This window comes from Aptenodytes patagonicus, chromosome 1 (genome assembly GCF_965638725.1).
Source record: "Aptenodytes patagonicus chromosome 1, bAptPat1.pri.cur, whole genome shotgun sequence".
NCBI lineage: Eukaryota > Metazoa > Chordata > Aves > Sphenisciformes > Spheniscidae > Aptenodytes > Aptenodytes patagonicus.
The window spans coordinates 197,333,311-197,352,172 of NC_134949.1; the positions used below are offsets into that span (position 1 = coordinate 197,333,311).

General features: G+C 43.4%; 1 pseudogene; it reads right to left on the reverse strand.

Moving 5' to 3' along the window:
• Positions 1 to 9,329: 9,329 nt before the first annotated feature.
• On the reverse strand, positions 9,330 to 17,869 carry LOC143160961 (guanylate cyclase soluble subunit beta-2-like; annotated as a pseudogene).
• Between the last annotated feature and the right edge of the window lie 993 nt (positions 17,870 to 18,862).

An 18,862-nucleotide genomic window follows, 5' to 3' on the forward strand; every position in this document is an offset into this window, starting at 1 on the left:
GTCTTCATTTGAGTGCTGACAAAAGGCTGGTGGTGCCTCTCTCTACAGATTGTGGGAAAAAATCCTAGTGTAAGAAAACTCAACTTGGCCTGAAGTTAAATGCAATGAGTCCAGGCTCAGGTGCCTACCTTCAGGGTGATGACTGCTCTCCTTTGCTGGAGCAGGTCAGGACATCCTCACCAGCAGACTACCTGAATTGCACATCACTTCTCCCTGGAGACACTGCAGTTTGACAGCTATGTAAGGGATCTGTAACTGGCAGTTTGAAGAAGGCCAAGTTGAGACTTTTGAGACCCAATACTAGATTTATAGGAATGGCTTGCTGCTAAAATATCATTTCAAGAACACTCTTGTACAATGGTTCCTAGGTCAGGCATCTTCTTTGGACAATGTGCTTCGCACAGCAGGCAATTTGGCTTGGAGTTTCTGGATTCCACTGAGAATTTTAGTACACTGTGATGAGAGTTGTCCTACAGAGAGGTTGTGAAAGTAATCAGGGTGATTTGACCTCTCTTATCTGCAACAAATTATGAGATGTGACTGTGCACCAAGAAACAGGAGATGAGAGTCCTCCTTCTCATAGGAGAAGGTGTGACACCGTTTGTCAAGAGTTGCTTCAAGGCTAGGGCACGATTCACAGGGCAGGAGCTGAATAGTTATTTTTCATTTTTCTTTGTTTAAATTCTGTGCCCAGTGGGAATTTCTCACAGTAAGAAGGGAGGAGGATGTTTAACTTTGATTTGGTCTATGGTAGAATTAATGTGTGTGGAATATCCAGTCCTTGATTCTTTGCTTGTCTTTGGCAGTGAATGAATGTCTGTCATTGCGAATGTCTACAAAATTACTATTTTAATGACCTGTTTGCTTCAATTAAGGCCTGGCTATTATCTTTCCAAGAGGCAGAGGGTTGGGGAGGGGGAGACGGAGCGGGAGAAAAAAAGCTGATCACTAGGACGTGTGAGTAGAACATTTAAGGGGCCAGCTGAAACCGAGAGTGGATTTGGAAAGGCTGTGTGATGAATCTGTGACATTGCAATATTTCAATCATCACATTTCAGATTCTGGTTCATGCATCATTTGCTATGAAAGTTTTGAGATTTTAATCAGTGTTTCAAGAGTAAATTGATACAGCCTAATCATTTAGGATCTCTGGCACAAGACCAAAGTGTATTATGTTAAGTGTATGTTATGTATTATAAAAGCTGCTTGCTGAAAATTAATTGAGTATTCCCGTGCTAGATAATGTTTCTCCATTCCCCAGAGCCCATCCCTTTGCGTGCGAGTGTTTTCCCAAGTGCAATGCAGATGCCAGAGAAAAGGTGAATATATAACATATGTAAAAGACTGGCTCGGTTAGACACAGTACAGTATCAAGCCTACTAACCTCCCTGGCTAGATTGTGGGGCTGTTTATTTGTCTGCATGACGTGTAGGAGGAAAACTGCTGGGTACAAAATGAAAAAAAAAAGTATTTTCCATAGAAGCAAAATATAAGAGAGCCTGCGCCGTGACTCTAATTCATGTAAAAAAGATTGGAAATGTGTTTGCATTTCTCCTGATGACTTATGTGGACTTGGCAGAACAAGCAACCCAAGTAAATGACACGGTTAGCAGCCAGTGAGTCTAGGTAATGAATGTGCCATCATACTGTGTATTCAAAGGCTTAGTAAATTCCCATGTTATGCTTATCCTTCATTTTGTACCTGTGGCAATGCTGATAAAAGGAATGTGTTCAGAGATGAGGGGTTGGACACACCTTTAATTTGCCAAAAGCCAATATTGGGTGGCCACCAGCATTATTTATGCTCAGTGCTGACATTTCTGATGATACAAATGATTTCCATCTGGAGGGGTTGGTTTCTCAGGGGGACTTGGGCCTCTTTTGCAAAGAGGGGTTGTTGTTGGAGCTTCCCCTAACTACCTAGTACACAGGCAATCGGTTCAAATACTTTTGACCTGAGTTCAAATACCCCTGCTGCCTGATTCACAGCTCTGTGCAGGGGAGTCTCCCCTGAATCTCCCCACCATCAGGATGTTCTCCCCAGCATCCTGGTTGAAGCTGCCCTGACTCATTTGTGGTTTTCGGTCATTCTCAGTGTCAGGCGCAAGAAGATGGGTGTTCACTGCCCACAGCTGGAGCTCGCTTCCTTCAGCTCCAGCCGCAAGTCCTCCTCATCACACATTTATTTCCTTTTGCCCGCACAGTTATCATTTTTAGAAATTGGAACAACATCAACACCCAGAGCATGTGTCCATCCTCTCACCCTCTCATAAGATGTCAATGCAAGTCTGTTAGTCTGAACTGCATATACCAAAGGCTTGAAGCCCGTTTGTACACATCCCAGGCAAGAGCCCCCACTCACTATTGCTTAAGATCTTCAGCCACAAAGTGAGGAGAAAGGCAGTGTTTCTTTCAATGGCTTTGGCTAGGACAACTGGCCTCCCCATCTGTCTGTCTTTCTTTGCCTCTTGGCTTTTTTTAAAGCTCCAAGGCAATGGAAGGAAAGCATTTGTTTGGGGTCACTTCAAATGCTTCAGTCAGCCAGAGTTAATTGTTTCATTCTGCTGAATATTGGGAATCTTTTTCTTTCTGTTTCATGCATAGTCTCCTCCCCAAATGGAAAATCAATAATTCTCAGTGACCTTAATCAAAGCACACTCTTTACCAGGCCTTTTAAGATCAGACGTGGTCCATAAGATGTAGGAGGGAGATAGCTGGAAGGAGGTTGTCCTGCTCTCCTGAGGAGAGAACATCCCAAGGCACTCAAGCGACTCTTTTCTGCTCAGAAGGTTTGTAGTCCCTTGCCTCCATGCAGGGCCTGGTTTGATTAAGACCATCACAGAAGGGTCAAGAGTACATTTGCTGGGTGGACACATACTGTATCTCATTTACTGAGCAGAGAAATCCCACATCTGGCTTCCCCCTCAGGGCCTTGTCATTCTGCAGTTATACATCTGCAGTTCCACTCTGTAGTACTCTCTGACCTCTCTTTCAGAGGACAGCTAGCTGGCCTCATCTGCCAGCAGCTTACTCATCACCCGGGGGCCACAAAACAGCTAAGGGGTGTCCTGTTAGTGAGTCCCCTGCTCCCAAAGGAGTCATCCTGCAGTCTAAGGCTGCAGTCTTTGCCCTATCACCTGACCTATCATCTGACGTGTTGTCTTTGATCACTGGAGAAGGTATTTGGGTGTCCTGTGGGAGAGGTTTCATGCTTACGATCACAGGTGATTTAACATTGCAAGGAAATGCAGATTAGCTGCCCACTCTTATAATTAGCAGAAATAATCCAAGCACTTAATCGCTAATTCTCTGTTCATAGTGGCACCTTCTGGTAGGACAGTGAGCAGGAAATTGAAATGGGGTATCCAAGAAGGTAAAATACCCCTAAGGTTCAAAACTGATATCCCTCTTCAACCCTGGGGTTGAAAGTTCTTCCCTTTAGGAAGAAGTGAATGATTTGGTGACTATGAAATCCTCATCTCCCCTTGTGTCATTTGGACATAGACAACATTCCTCCAAGGATAGGAGGCCAAGCTCTTTTTTCGTAGATGATGGAAGAGCTTAAAGAACTTCCTTGGAACATCCTTCAAAGGTATTGTAGTCTTAACACTGGATGTCAGAAGACACAAATGATTCTGCTTCATTTAACACATATGTGAAATGGCACAACCAGGCATAAAATCTAACAAAAAGCTAGAAGTTCTGGGCTGCTAGAGCTTAACATCTCCTTCCTAAAGCTCAGAGTCCATTGCTTCCTTCCTGTTGCTGGCTGCTTATTCACCATATGGCTGTGGCCATCCAACCACACCTGGTCCCATTTGCTGTTCCTTTCCAGAGGGAGCCTGTGAGGTGTGATAACACTGAATAGCCATGAAGAATCCAAACAAATGAGCAAACTGTCTGCGCTGGGCCAGCTGGGGCATCTCAGAAAGCCTCCTTCCAAACTCCTTCCTCCCCTGTCCCATTGTGCTGGTCCGTAACACGATTGCTATGATCCACTATAATGCTATTGACAGATCTCTTGTTTCTCCAGCCCCATCAGAGCCCAAAAGCCCCCCCACAATTGCCCTATTCCTCTCTTAGCTTATATCCCAGAAGCATGAAGGGATGAGATGGCATCAGGACTTTCCCTCTGTCCCCTATTCTCTGTATCCTTCACCTGGACCAGGTAAATGCCTTGCTGCTGAATGCCCAGCCTAGTGCAGGCCATGACATCCGTGAGGGTACATCTATGATGTGACCTGTTGTGGGCTGGGACACCTGGCTCTGCACACCACTGCTGGGGCACACAGGTCTGGAAGTTGTGTGAATGTGGTTAACACAGTCAGCTAAAACAGGCCATAATAATAACCACAGCTCAGCACTGCCTTCACTTGGTTTCCAGTCAGGGAGGGTAGAAGTATATTCATGGGGATAGGACAGCATGAATTAATGCTTGCCAGCTCTGCAGGACCCATGAGCACTTTTGTGCTCTTATATCTCCCAGGGACGGACCTGGGAGTGCTTGTGGGACTTTTTCTATGGATGACCTAACAGAAAGGAAGGGATTGTGGAGGATGAGAGCCCCAGCTTTCTCTTGTTCATGTCCTGACCTTTGCCAAGTCATTTCGTCTTTCTGTGTCTGCTTTCCCTTGAGTGAAAGCAAATGGTGCTTATGCAGCTCGGTGAGGCACCTGGTGCTCCTACAATGAAGGGGCTAAATTGTGTCAAGGAGTGACCAAGCTACCGTGAGTTGTTTATGAAGTCTGACTTTGGGAATGCCTGCAGCAGAAAAGGAAGAAATCACAGGCAAAATATTCAGGCAGGTCTGTGCAGACATCAAGGAGGGACAGAGCCCATCACCATGAGAATCAAGAAGATGTCAGGGCCAGAAATCACAGCTTTACTCAATTCTGTAAATTTATGGTTTCCAACTTTTTTCTTCTCTGTTTGCAGACCCTTGAAAGTTTTTCTAAGGGAAGGATACATTGCTGTTTAGTGAATTTAAGTCCGCTAACAAGAGGCATTCCTGGTCTCCATAGGTCACAGAGACCCCAGGTTGAAAATATCTGCTATAGCTCTAAATAATAACTCTTAGGTACTTGCTGTTCCAGACCTTAGAGGACGACACAATCTTGGTTTCTTAGCCAAAGTATTACATGGGCCGCCTACTACCGGATCTCTGGCTCCCCGTGCTTAACTTTGTGCTGCGCTTCACTTGTGAATGAAATCAAGCATAGGGAGCCAAAGTCCTTGGTCGATGTTACCTCTGAATCTTCTGTATAGCACAGAGGATTTGAATTATGGCTCCAGATCCAGCTTGTAGATACCTGCCCTCATCCTGTATGTTTTTTATTAAAATAGTCTCTCAGCAAATGTCATATTAGCAAACCAAAGTTTGGGGGCTCTTTCCTTTTTTAAAGGGCAGTCACTGTGTCATGGCATTATATCTCATCATCATCTTTATATTAGCAGCCAAAGAGAAAGGCTCTAGACTGTATTTGATTTTTAAAAAGTAAGTAATAAAACTTCATCTTTTTTCATTTTGGGACTCGACAGCAAAAGCACCGAACAGTTCTGTTTACCTTTTTTATTACACACTATTGGCATTCTTAAAGTCTGGACTGAAAACTCATCATCTTTTTTCATTAAAGTGCTCAATATCAGGCTTTCTGCAATTTATTGTTCCTTATTTTCCATGTATTACGACAAAACGCTAAGCCTAGGATGTCCGTTGCCATTGCTAAAGTGCTGCATCCTTGTCTGATTGGAAAGCCACTTTTCATTGTTCCCTTTTGTTACACTCTCCATTAAGCAAACTGGCTTCAGCTGCTGGCAGATAACAAGTGAGAACAAAAAGAGGTGTTAAAAAAAAGTGCCAGGAAAATCTCCAAGCAGTCCTCAGTGTGGACAGATCTAGCTTGTTAGCGACCCCAGGAGAAAACTCTGGCAAAGTTGAGATGCCCCTTTCGTAGATGCCTGTGCTGTCTCGTGAGACTCGCTTGTTCTCCTGGGCAGGGCTGGTGCTGTCTGACAGAGCTGCTGCTTCACTTCTGACTTCTTTTGTCATCTGCCTTATCACAAGTTCTACAGGTCATGTAGTAAAAGCAGCAAAACCAAAAACCTCAGAGGAAAAGTGTGCTAGAAACTTGCTTATGGGAGACAGAGGAAGGCAGGCGGGGTGGAGCATAACCAGGCACAGCAAATGCATGTGAGGTGGCTTGAAGGAACATATCAGACCAAAAGAGTGGAGCGCAAAGTCCTGGGAACAATCCCCTTCTGCTTTGTGACTGTTACGCAGCAGACCAGAGGTGAGGGGGATGGGCTGAGGAAGCAACATTGTAGAAGCACAGGGTGTCTGCATTCTTATATCCATTTTTCTTCCTTGGAGCTGGACTGACTCATCTACCTTCATTTCCCCATGAAGCCAACAGCAATTTCACAATGTCCCTAGGGGATTCCAAACTCCCCCAAAACACTCTTGAAAACTCAGTGATGAAGGTGACTTGTGATTTTGAAGTGAGGCTGCTGCAGGGCAAATGGCTGTTGGAGAGGCAGGTGATTTGGCATCAGCAGGACTGGTTGCCAAAACAGCCTGGGAGGTGATGGCTTGTTCTACACAAAGTAAATGACCCTCATAGTAACTCATCATCAATCCATAAAAGTGTGAACTCTGCTGTGACCAGACCAGATTAGTACTGTATTTCATGGCAGCAGTGTTCAGAGCGAATAAGGCCAAATCAGGTTATAAAACTGCTTCAACTTGTGTTAAAAGGTCCCATACAGTGCAAAATTTGAAACCTGGGTTTTAGCGTGGTTTGCTGTGGTGGGAACCTAGTAGTGGTGCCCTTTAGCGATGGTGGGGTTTAGCACTAACATAAATCCCTGCTGCCAAATCCTGTGGCTGCTGTGCAGGTCCACCAAGCTGGAGTATAACTTTCCACTGGCATTGGCGATCACGAGTCTTTGCCCTAGGAACAGCCAGGGACCAGGAGCAAACCCAGGTCAGCAAACAAAGCCACAGCTTCCGCCAGCAACAAGCAGAGGTAAATTGTTAGGGATGTGGGGACTCTAGTAGCAAAGCCAAAGGGATAAATTTTAAAGGGACTTTGTTGCCTCGCTCCCAGGGCAATCAGGAAGAGTGGAGCACATAAATGCTGTGGAAAAAAAAAATCTGTCCCTCAGGGTGCTATTTGCCACAGGAACCAGATGAGGTATGACCTAGGCTCATCTGGATGATCCTCAGCCCACCTCCCCTTCTGTGAAATAAAGTGTCAGGACCATTTTAAAACGAGCCTTTGATGTACTCACTGCCAGCAATGTCGCTTGTGGTGAGCAGCTGCTCATCATCAGTGTACTCCATAACAGTGACCACCTTGCTGCCCAGGCTTCCTACAGCATCTGCTTCCAGAAGGAGTTAGAGGAGGAAGAAAGCAGAGGTGACAATACCTAGCGCCCTGAGGAGCCTGGAAACCAAGGACTCGAAAGAGGAGTGGGAGGGAAGGAAGGCTCTTAAGGGCTGGGCTTTCTTCCATTTTATTTTCCTTTAACAAGCACAGGCTTGCTTGGATCCTCACATCCACACAAGGGTGCGTGTAGTTGCCAAGCTGCGTTTGTGTGTGCAGCTATCACAGAGCTATGGAGTAATGGGTCCAAAAAGGGATTAGACAAATTCAGAGAGGGTAAGTCTGTGTTGGCTGTTAAACTTGGTGGTCTGGACACAACCCCAGGCCTAGAAAGCCTTTAAGTTGCTGGTTGCTGGAAGCCAGGAGAGGATGCCAAGCGGAGCCTCAGTCTCTGCATTTCCCATTCTTAAGGATCTTCCCTAAGGATTTCCTACTGGCCCCTGCTAGGATGCTGAGCTAGATGGACCTTTGATCTGACCGTGTTCCTCTGCCTTCATGTTGTTATTCCCATATGTAATTTGGGCACAAAAGTGGGAAATGAGCTTAGCTGTGCTCCTCGATCCTAGCACCATCCCCAGCGCATGTAGGCTCTGCACTCCTAGCGTGTGCTGGCTAAAGGCTGGCGGCTACATGCATCGAGGAGGAATTCATAAATCTGTTACTGTTTTCACACTCCTGAGGTTCAAAACATTGTCTTTGCCAGAAACAATAGCCTTTTCGTCTCGCTAGATGGGAAGTGGGATCCCGCTGACTCGCTTTCTGCCACAGATGCTCCCGCTCTGTCAGTATTTCACTCTTTCTCTAAGGCAAGGTCCCGTCCCTGCATGCAGTGATATATGAGCCAACGAACAGGCAAAGCGTTTGCATCTGGACCAAGGTTCATGGGCCACTTCATGGTACATTGCAGACATTTGATTTCTGTGTTTACTGCAGGGTAGGAGCAAACACCCCATCCATGGGCATTTCAAAGACAAGCAACTAAGCACGTGTTGCAGCGAAATGCCCTCCTCTTGGGGGCAGAGCTGCATTAGTAACAGATTTTGTCTGGCTCCTGCTGGCAGAAGGTAGGGTGGCACATGGCCCAAGGAGACACACCTTTCTGTGCAAGCTTAGGTTGCCGCATGTGAAGGTGGGGAGCAGCCCATATTCCATGTCCTGGGGTAATTTTGTTCAGAAACAGGGCTCAAAAACAGCCATTTGAGACATGTTTCTGAACATAACCCATCCCTCAGACTTCCCTCTCCTAAACCCCAGAGAGAGCGTCTATTTGTGCTTCTGACCCTTTGCAATGCTCTCCCCGTGCTCCCTCGTCCTTCTGTGTGTCTGTCTCCTGGTCTGCCCAGACCATTTCAAGACATGTTCTCCTATTCCTGCCTCTGGGCGCTTGTTGGCTCTCCTTTCCCCCTTCCACTGACACTCTCCAAAAATATTAAAGTAACCCAGACAAAGAAAACTTCAGCTCTTATGTCATTTGATATCCTATTCAAGTGGGTGTTGTGTTGTGTCCTCCAGTTCCAAGTGCTTGGTCTCTATCTGTTTTGGGCCAGGACAGTGTTTCCCTGTTTTACATGTATGGTTTCCCAAGCATGGGGAGGCATAGATCTAATTCTGAGTCTACTGCTTAAATTTTCCTCTCCACCTACTTTCAAGAGACATCCTGCTATCTCATTTTCATATCATCCAGTGTGCTCACTGACAGCTAACAGGGAAGGGGGAAAGAAGGTATAACTGGGCACTGTGATATAAATTGAATTTCTTGAAGGATTTTCTTTGGACTTCAGATGAAGAATGGTTGAATTAGTTGACACTTCAAAATAAATAGATCTCACTACCTTTTCCCAGAATTCAGAGCAATATTATTTTATCTGCTTTACATTGCGCCAGCAGGCCCCCTGTACATGCCTTTCTGCTCAGCCTGGCTGCAGTGAAGCTTTGATTTCATCCTCAGTTGCATGCAGATTCTTCCTCAAAAAGCATGTGGCCCTTTTCACTTTTCACTTCCTCTTCAGTTTCTCTTCTTTCATCTATTTTGAAGTTTTGATTTGGCAGATCTCTGCACGAGAGAAAATGTGGAAGTTCGGACGAGGAGGCCTACGGCAACATGGGGACCAAGAATTATCAAACAGAAATTAAAAACTGAAATGACAGTGCAGCATCATTAGTGCTGGGTACATTTTGATGGCCAGAACAATGGTACCCAACATAATAGCTTATTGTTCTAGGTGAGTATGTGCTGTAATTGGTTCTGGGTGTAAACAGGTTCCTGCGTACTATGTCCTTTTATATAGCACTATATAAAAGCACCCAATAGTGTCAGCCCCAATCCTCCAAGCATTCAATATACCACAGATTGCTACTTCTGATAAGGATCTACCTGGACTGGAAGAGATATCAAAAGCTCATTTATTTTGGGAAAGGAGAAAATTTTTAAAAAGCTGGATGGAGGGTGGGTTCTCTAGATATTAAATAGCTGTACAAATGAATTCAAACAGAAACCCCCAAAAAAACTAGTTCATGTACAGCACATGGGTAGAACAGCTAAACCACATGGAGCTCTCCCGCCTCCCTCCCTGTACATGAGGTAGCACTCTGACCAAACATGTCATGTTGCAGGATTGGGGCTCAGCGAAACCTTCTGTAATGGCGGATTTCATTTAAGCATGCAAATTTCACATGCAGAACAAAAAACAAAACAAGAAAACAGGATAATTGAGCCTGTAAAAAAAAGAGCGGGAGGGTCCATACTTGTGGCTTGTGATCTAATTTGCTCTGTTTTACCAGGAAATCTTTTTCATGAGTGCCAGTTCTGCAACCATTCGGCCTCTGTTCCTTTCTGGCTCATGTATCATCACCAGAAATAAAAAATCTTGCAACTGGAACTTAACAACTCCACTGCGAGGCATGAATCAGAAAGGAATCCAGAGTTCTTTCCTACAGCTCCATTAGCTCTGCAGTGCTAATAAAAATTATTTGTTGCTAGCAATTTTTTTGAGCAGAAAAGAGCTTTGCAAGACTTCTCAGAAAGGGATCTGCTCTAGGCATTTAAGACTTCATTTGCACACTTATTTTGCTGTTTGTTATTGCACTTTATAGTAGTTATTGATGGTGTGAAATATGTGAAGGTGTTATATGTAGAGCACAGCAAGAGGCATTTCGTGACTATATTTAATGAGTATTTCTGTCTGTTCTCGTGGGAGCATGTGTCGGTAATGCACAATGCAAGTCAAAAAGACTCTATGGTGCTCAACTCTTAAAGTGCATTACAAGAATATTTTTTCCTGCTTTATATAACAACATGTAAATGTCTTGGTCTCACAAACTGGGCATTGTTTTTCCTGCAGATAAAACCAGAACCATTCTGGGTTGCATGGTATGAAGTGATGCCCGAAGTGACTAGGAGGTAAGATAGCCAGCTGAGAACCTCGGTTGTACACAGGGAGCAGAGCAGACTAGATTCAATCCACTGTGTCACTACTATGACTGACAACTGCTGAGCAGATTTTAGACTACTGAGGCAAAAGTCCCATTAAAACCAACAGAAATTTTGCCTGAGTATGGAATGCAGGGTAGGACTCTTTATTTGTTCACTAGGGGAGGAAGTAATGCCACAGTAAGAAAGCTGTTCTTGTAAGTTATTTATTGCTGAGTTTGGGGTTGGTTAGGATTTGTGCCAGCTACTAAATCACTGCAGGTCATGGAAATTTTATTTTTAAGCATTGCTCTTTTGGATGCCCCAAAAATTGCTTTAGCTGTGAATTATTCTGAAAGAGCATGACCAATAAAAATGTGAGAACCATAAATCAGAGCCAACATGTCCCTGCTGGAGAACCTGAATATAAAATAGGAAGCCAGAATCAGGACTACTAGGAAATAGGTTCCTTTTTCTTTTGCAGGTACAAGTAAGTGTAAATAGTGAGCCTAAGTTTTCAAAGGGGATGCCTCAATCATTCTGCAAAATCTCTAGGTTCCTGCAAAAAAATAATGTTTATGTGCCCAAGCAACTTCTCTGCATCCTCTATATATTTTGCTTTCTTCTCCCCTCTATTCTATGCTCTCACTTTATTGTGTGTCCACAGAAAGCCTGGTTACAGCTTATCTGTCCCACATCTAGCGCTGTTGTAAAACAACCCATCTCATAGAGTTCCTTCTGAGATGCACTAGAGAGGACAAGATTGAGATGCTCATGGACTGTCTAGATCCTCTGCAGCTCAACTTTCTTCAGGTAAAAGCCTGAATAGAAAAAGAAGGAGAGTTTGCCAGCAAAAAAGTCCAAACACGCAAGGCAGTGGATGTTATACCCCTTCCAAGTTATTACTTCACTCAGCACACCCTGTTGCTCTGAGAGGCCTTGAGCCCATGGAAACCTGTCCAGGCAGGGAAGCACGCTACTGCTGAGAGGTCTGGATCTGTCTGCCAACAATTGACTCTTGTGTCAGTAAAGCATTTGCTAGGATTTTTACAAGGTGAGGTTTAGGAGAATCTTGCTCCTCCATTTAAGCACCTGGAATTCAGGTGCTAGATGGAAATATTAAGTAATGTAAAAATAAGTCTGTTCACGATGTGTGTCTGTGGGTGGCAGTGTTCACACCTCCACTTACAGCTTCCCTTGATGTCTCTTTAGACATGCTGGATTGTCCTCCTGAAGCACCTACCTTTTTCCACTGACTCACATGTTGAACTGACTGATCCTAGGGACATCCCCCAAACGAAATCTCCAAAGTAGCCTGTTGTAGATAATACCAAAACGTCCCTTGTTGTAATACTGCTCTAGCCAGAAGTGATGGGAAAGAAAATACTCAGGTTGGTTTGTGCCATTTCACACTTCTTTTTCCCTACCTAAAAGCTGCTGAGCCGAAGTGGATGCTCCTGGGAAGACTGCGACTCTCCATCTGTGAAGCTGTGTTGACAGTGTCTCCAAACAAGTGGTACTTTGGCATTTTCTCATCAACAGCCCCAGCCAGTGCTGGTCCAAAGTGGATCCCAACTCTGATCAGTTGGTATGAATCAAAAAGGACATGTGATACACCATATCAGTTTCTCATTGTCATTACCTAAAATATTTATCAGTCCTTCTTGAACAACCATGCCATGTGCAACCTTGAACAGGCTCTTCCTCACCTCCCATTCTAGGGACTAAATAACAATTTACTCCTCTGCAAGAACCCATGCACTTGCTTGCAGAAGCAAGGATATAGCCTTGGGCTGATGACAGGGAGTGCATTGTTTGTGAGAAGAGGATGATGATGTGTAGCAGTTTAGCTACTTTCCTACCTTGTGACTGTCACACTGGTAATAGCAATTGGCAGAAGAGAAGAAGGGATTACAGCCCCATTGTACCTGTGGCAAACACCACTTTGGACACCTCTCCACTGGACTGTTCTCCTCATTACCCAGTACGCTAAAGTTAGTGTTCTGTGTATATACGATTAATGTTATGCTTTTGTAGCTGGCCAATAAAAAGTTGTAAAATTCCATATTTTCAATGAACAATTTAACACATGTCCTTGTATAAGCAGCTCTTACAAGCAAGGAGTAAGTGCAAAATAAATCATTACATCAATTATTTTGTGTCTGTGCACAAGTTACTAAACGACTTTCTAGTTATCCCTAAACACAAACACCAGTAACGATAGAGTTTGTACTCATTTCTCTAAACTGTCAGTGGATGGATTAATTGGCTATTGTTAAATGCATGTTTTGGTGCATTACTGGATTCTGGACTGCAAAGTTCTTCCTGCTGCAAAATTAAAGCCCCACAGCCTGAATTCAGCATGGCATTTAACATGAATGTTAACCTGAAGTGCAAGTATGTTGACCTTCACTGGAACTTGAGGTCTTGCTTAAATATCTACCGATGTATAACATCTATTTCAAAGCAAGAATTCAGTCATCCCTACCTGAATGGGCTCCTCAGTCATGGGGTTCATGATCTCTTGGGAGAAAATCCCATACCAAATGCAAGATTGGCTACTCCTAGTGCATGGCTAGCGGTGGGGACTGTGACACCTCCAACCACCAGGTATTTGTCTCCTCTTGTTTGATCCTGACAGCAGGAAATTCTACAGTCATAAAATGCCCAGTCCCTGCAACTCACTGAAGTCAATGCAAAAGCTCCTATAGATGTGAAATGGACTCAAATAACTGCCCAGTCCTATGCGGTGCTAAGTGCTTCCATTTCCGTTGAAGGCATAGATGTCCACCCACTGAAAGGATAAATAGTGACCCTTGTCATGGATAAGCAAATATTTTTTTTATAATTTCAAAGATTGCCCAGTGACAAATTTTTAGTTTGGGTTTTTTTACATGAACGAGTGAAAAGGAAATTGAAAATATCTCTAAATTCTTATCTCAAAGCATTGAAAAGAGCGAGAGTGTCACTTTACAAGAACTGGTAGTTGAAGTTCTGAAGGAACAATGTCCACCCCAAATTTTCAGCCAGTTTCACTTCCTATGATCACCACAGGTTCTGTTTGATTAGACAGAAGAAAACTCATCATAAAAACAAAACAAAACAAGCAAGCAAACAAACCACAAAAAGAAACCCCAAACACCAAAGAAAGCAATAATATAAACACTTACTTTATAAACTCTATGGACATTGCCTAATCAATCAAACTTGGAATACATTGAATTCAGTATGTTCACTGTTTGGATGGGCTCACAGGCAGAGCAGGTATTTGTGAATGTCACAACATCACTGAAGAGTACGGTGCAGGAATCAAATCCTCCTGAGGAAGAAGTCCTCTCTTAGATGTACATTTCTTCATAAAGGCTTCTATTCTTATTTGACTAAGTCGGTAATAGACTTTGACAACAGATTTCTGCAACTTGCCAAAATCCTATCAATTGGTTTAATAGCTGAAGACAAGCTCCCTGTAAGCACAGGAAAGATTCCCATCTTTCTCTGTTTGGTAGCTGAATTACACTGACGTGGTGTGGACACCTCACTTCCAAGTTTCTTTTGACTTCCAAGCCAGAGTGTGCTAATATCCTCAGCCATGTTGGGCAGAATTTGAGTTCTTTCTATTTTGCATCTCTTTACAAAGTCATTTCTTGAGACAGGATTTTTCTGAAGTGCAAGTGCCCGGAGCCACAGAGCAGACATGCTAAACAGTAGGATGGGACCAAAGGAAACTTATATCCTGTGTTGTGGAGGTGTGCTGTGGAGTCACGGACTGACAAGTTGGGGACCTGCTAACAAGATACCTCAGCTCCTTTCCCACTCAGTGATTTTTCCTGCCTATGGAAAGCAGTGAGCTGGGGCTGGGTGGGGAGCCAAGGGAGATGGTGCATTGTGGAGTTAGAAAGGGTGAGGATATAGATCTGCACCCAGGAATTTAGGAGCACTCTTGTGCCTCCCAGCTTAGCCATAATCAGAGAATCTCTTTGAACCCCTATTTTCAGTGAAGAATTAAAGGTGTAAACTTGTAGAAGTAACGCCAAATTCATGGTCACCATTTTGTGCAGTCAAGTTTTGAAGCTCAGAGTTCTAATACAAACAAACACATGCAAAGTGGGCAGCAAATTACATGTACTAAGTAAAGACACCTCTGACTGGAGTAGCTAAAAAGCTTTTGCTTAGCAAGTGTTGGATGGGACTTTGCTGAGTTGGTTTATTCCAGGTTGAAAACAAAGCAATACACATGCCACAAATGCCCCCCTTTCCTGCTGTGGACTACTTCTACTTCTTCGTAACGGGGTTGTCTTTTGAAAATCTTCGTATCAGTGGTACTCAGGCATAAATTTACGATGCAACTCTTATAACTGGAGTTCCCAGGCAAGGCCTGTTCTTCATGTGCAGCCATCTGTTCCCCATCATCATAGCTGTAAGGGTCCCTGATGATGCTTGTATGCTCTGGGTGTTGTAATTCATCATGTAGAGAAAAAGGATACCTTGGGACTGCTCTGGTAAATACACTGTTACAAAAGGAGCTGCAAAGTTTAAGACCAGATATACTAGAAAACCCATAAGCAGAGGCAAGGAAAGCATCCTGCAGTACCTGCATCCACCTTTTTCCCTTCCTTAAGCTGATTCCTTAAGCTTCCTTAAGCTGATGTGTTTCGGCAGCATGGCATACAGCAAGTTCTCTGTCTTTTCTGCCTCCAAATTCTTGGAAGAGATCCTGAGCTCTTCCTTTTTCCTCTCCAGCTGGTTTGAAAGCTCTGTCTCTGCCAGGTGCCACTGGTTCATCAGGATAAGGTTCCTTGTGACGTCATGAGGTGCAGCGTCAGGGAGTTGCATCTTCAGCTCCTCTGGTTACGCCAAGCTGCAGAGCTTGGTGGAGCACAAGTACATCATGTACTGCATGGACTCCATCCAGATCATCCATCCTTTAAATAAAAGCATGGGCCAATGTTACTACCAACGCACACATTTTTGTCCTTCACACCTTCCCAACACATGGATTAGTCTGAGATAGAAACAAAACAATCTAGCAACGCTTAATATTTTTTAGACATATCTAGTAGTACTTGTCCCAACATACCAAGACACTTGGGAAGGAAAGCTGCAATAATAGGGCAGTATAAACAACTGAGTAAAGCCTCCTGCACAGGCTGAGGTACAGCCATGGCTTCTTTTCATCACAATTCCCCACAGAGCTATACCTTATTCATTGGCAACACTATGCTCTCTCCTTGTTTCCATGCCCTAGATGTGGACTGTCAGCTCCCCTGTGAATTTGGCTGTTGCATCTGGCCACAGAATAGGAGAAGACCATAACTAGCCATCCAGGAAGAGCTTTCCCAAAAGGCTTTCTAGGAAACATATCCTGCCCTTGCCGCAAACCCGTCATGTCCAGTCCCTGCCCTATGACACAACAAATGCAGGACTTGTTTCATGGAGCAGAATCAAGGACACTTGGAAGGTTTTCCAGACATTTTAACAAACAACTGCCATCTTCATGGAGAGATGGACAAGGTATTTCAAAAGAAACTGTTAGGATCAAGGATGGAGCTAACATCATTGTAATGATACATTAATGAAAAGATTTTTTAATGTGTTCATTGGCAACCCATCTTTGTTCCCACTGAATTCAGCACTAAAGCTCTCACTGGGAGCAGCTATGACAATGCAAAGAGAATCTGAGCATACCAGAAAATGGCATTTAGGATCTTGGGTGCTTGGGAATGGAGGGCACTAATGGGAAAAATATCTCCAGAATAGCTGATATTCTGTATCACGCTTCTTTTTCTATAAAACACATATTCACAAAAGGTTAAGTTGCTCAATTTTTTGTTAGTTTTGGGTCTATTTGTTGGGGTTTTTTGTCTTCTCTCCCTGCTTTCATTCCACAAAGACAGAAAAGATACTCTGAGCTTCAGTACGGACTGGTTTCTCCACGATTTAGATGAATTTTCTCCTTTTGCTTTGAGAACAAAAGCTGATGATACATTTCCTCCGGCTGAAAACAGGGAAGGTAAGTGGTAGATGGATGATGGCAAAATATTTATCTAAACAGGTCCCTGGGTTCCATATTCCTGATGTGAACTTCTGAATATTCATATCTGCTTGCTTGATCCACAGCTGAAGGAAGGAAGGAAGGAAAGTTATGAATAAAGATAAAAAAACCCCTCTTTCAGAAGAAATGTAAGATAATGCCACAATGTGTATCTGCAGATGTGTGTGGATGGGGGAGAAAAGGAAAGACTGATATCATGGTGAGAGAGGAAAAGAAAAAAAAAAGACACACTGGATGATGTGCAGCCCTGTTTCTTATCCCCACTTTGGGAGAAGGGCCTGCTGCTACTATTGTCTTGAGGAAAGATCTCAGAGGGCCAATGTTTATGTCAGCACAGTTGACACCAGATTAAGGCACTTAATGTACAGACATCATCACACTTAATGTAAGGACAGCGTCACTCTAAGTCCCCTCTATAGTCAAGGGATAAAGACAGGCACTCTAAGAGCCTGATGTGTGCTCTGAACTCCGAACCTCTGAAGACGGTGTTCTGGCGATCTCCGTCCCCCCACTGACTACAGAGGGGTCCTCGGCTGGCCAAACTCTTAACTGCTGTGCTTCAATTTCTGACAGATTTGTGACTCTGCAGATGCCAGACTTCTGCTTCAGTCTCAGCCCCTTCCCTTGGGAAACACTAATGATGAAGACCACAAAGCCCCAGTCTCCCAGTCCTGAAGTACATCTCACTTTGAGAATGCTGACTAAACTGGTTTTCATTTCCCAGGTATATCAACGCAAGCATCAAGTCAACAATGTGGTGTTCCTTGATTTCCAACATTAGGTAAGAAAGAGTCTGCAAACAAAAAAAATCAGTCTATCCATCTGCATCAATTTCACAGTAAGGCTGGGGCAATTCGTGGCAGGTAAGGAGCCAGCCCATAGACTTCTCTGAAATAAAGGTTTAGTTCCATGTTCAAACTAAGTATACTGCCTTACTGCTTCATCAAACACAGCATGGGAAGGAACTGCACAGCAGAATCTTCTGTCTTCAGCCCAAAGCTTCTCTGGATAAATGGGATCAAAAATAAGTTACAAGTTCCCTATAAAAGAACATAACAACAAAATAGAGACACTAAGACCAAGGAGAGGATTTTGAGGCATAAGTGGTGCTGAAATAAAAAAAGTCTTGCTGAAGGTGTTGGATGCCTTTTTGCTCTTTGTAACTTCAGAAACCTTCTTTATCTATAATAAACTGGTCCCAGAGCATCAGTCAATTAATAAAAAATTATTTTTATTTTCCACAAAACAAAATATCTTAACAAAACTGATTTGTAGAAACGTGCCAAACTTTTCCATGGGGCGATTTTTATGGGAAAATAGAAAATAGTTTTGTTTTCAGATTTTCAAGGAAATTGGAACTATTTCAGTGAACCCTCATTTTACTTTGCCTGCAGAAATGTTTTTGTTACACTTTTCATCAAAAAAAAATAATTGAAAATGTGGCTAGTTATTTTATTTTGGTAAGGAAAGAAACATAAGCTAATGCAGTAGTTTGAAATATATCTATGAAGCAGGCTGAAAGTGATTTTTTTTCAGTTCTTGTGACAACGTGCGCATACATTGTATTATCCTTGGTGAATGCAACCTTACCAAAGTAAAGCAACAGGTTCATATTGGTGTGCCAAGGGAGAGCCATAAAGCATCACAAGGAAGATGAAATGGGCCTGCCTGAACCCAGGTACTGTCACATGCAAATTAGCAATAACCAAATTAATTTTAATTTCCCAAAGTAAATATAAAAGCAAAACATCAGAAAACCTTACTTATCATGTTAAAACTGCTCTCCAATGCCAAATTTCTGCCCACAACATGGTTTTATGGAGGCTGTAGTAAGACTAGAAAACAAGTTTTGTGAAAATGCTGCCAGAAAAAGATCCTGCACCTAATAATGCAAACGTTTTTTACTGCTGTACAAAACTCCTTTGTATAGCGCTGGAGGCTACCTCAGTGACTTGTGAGATGACGCTTTCCTCATTACAAATATTCTCATGAACACAGAAAAGCAATAGTTGCAGT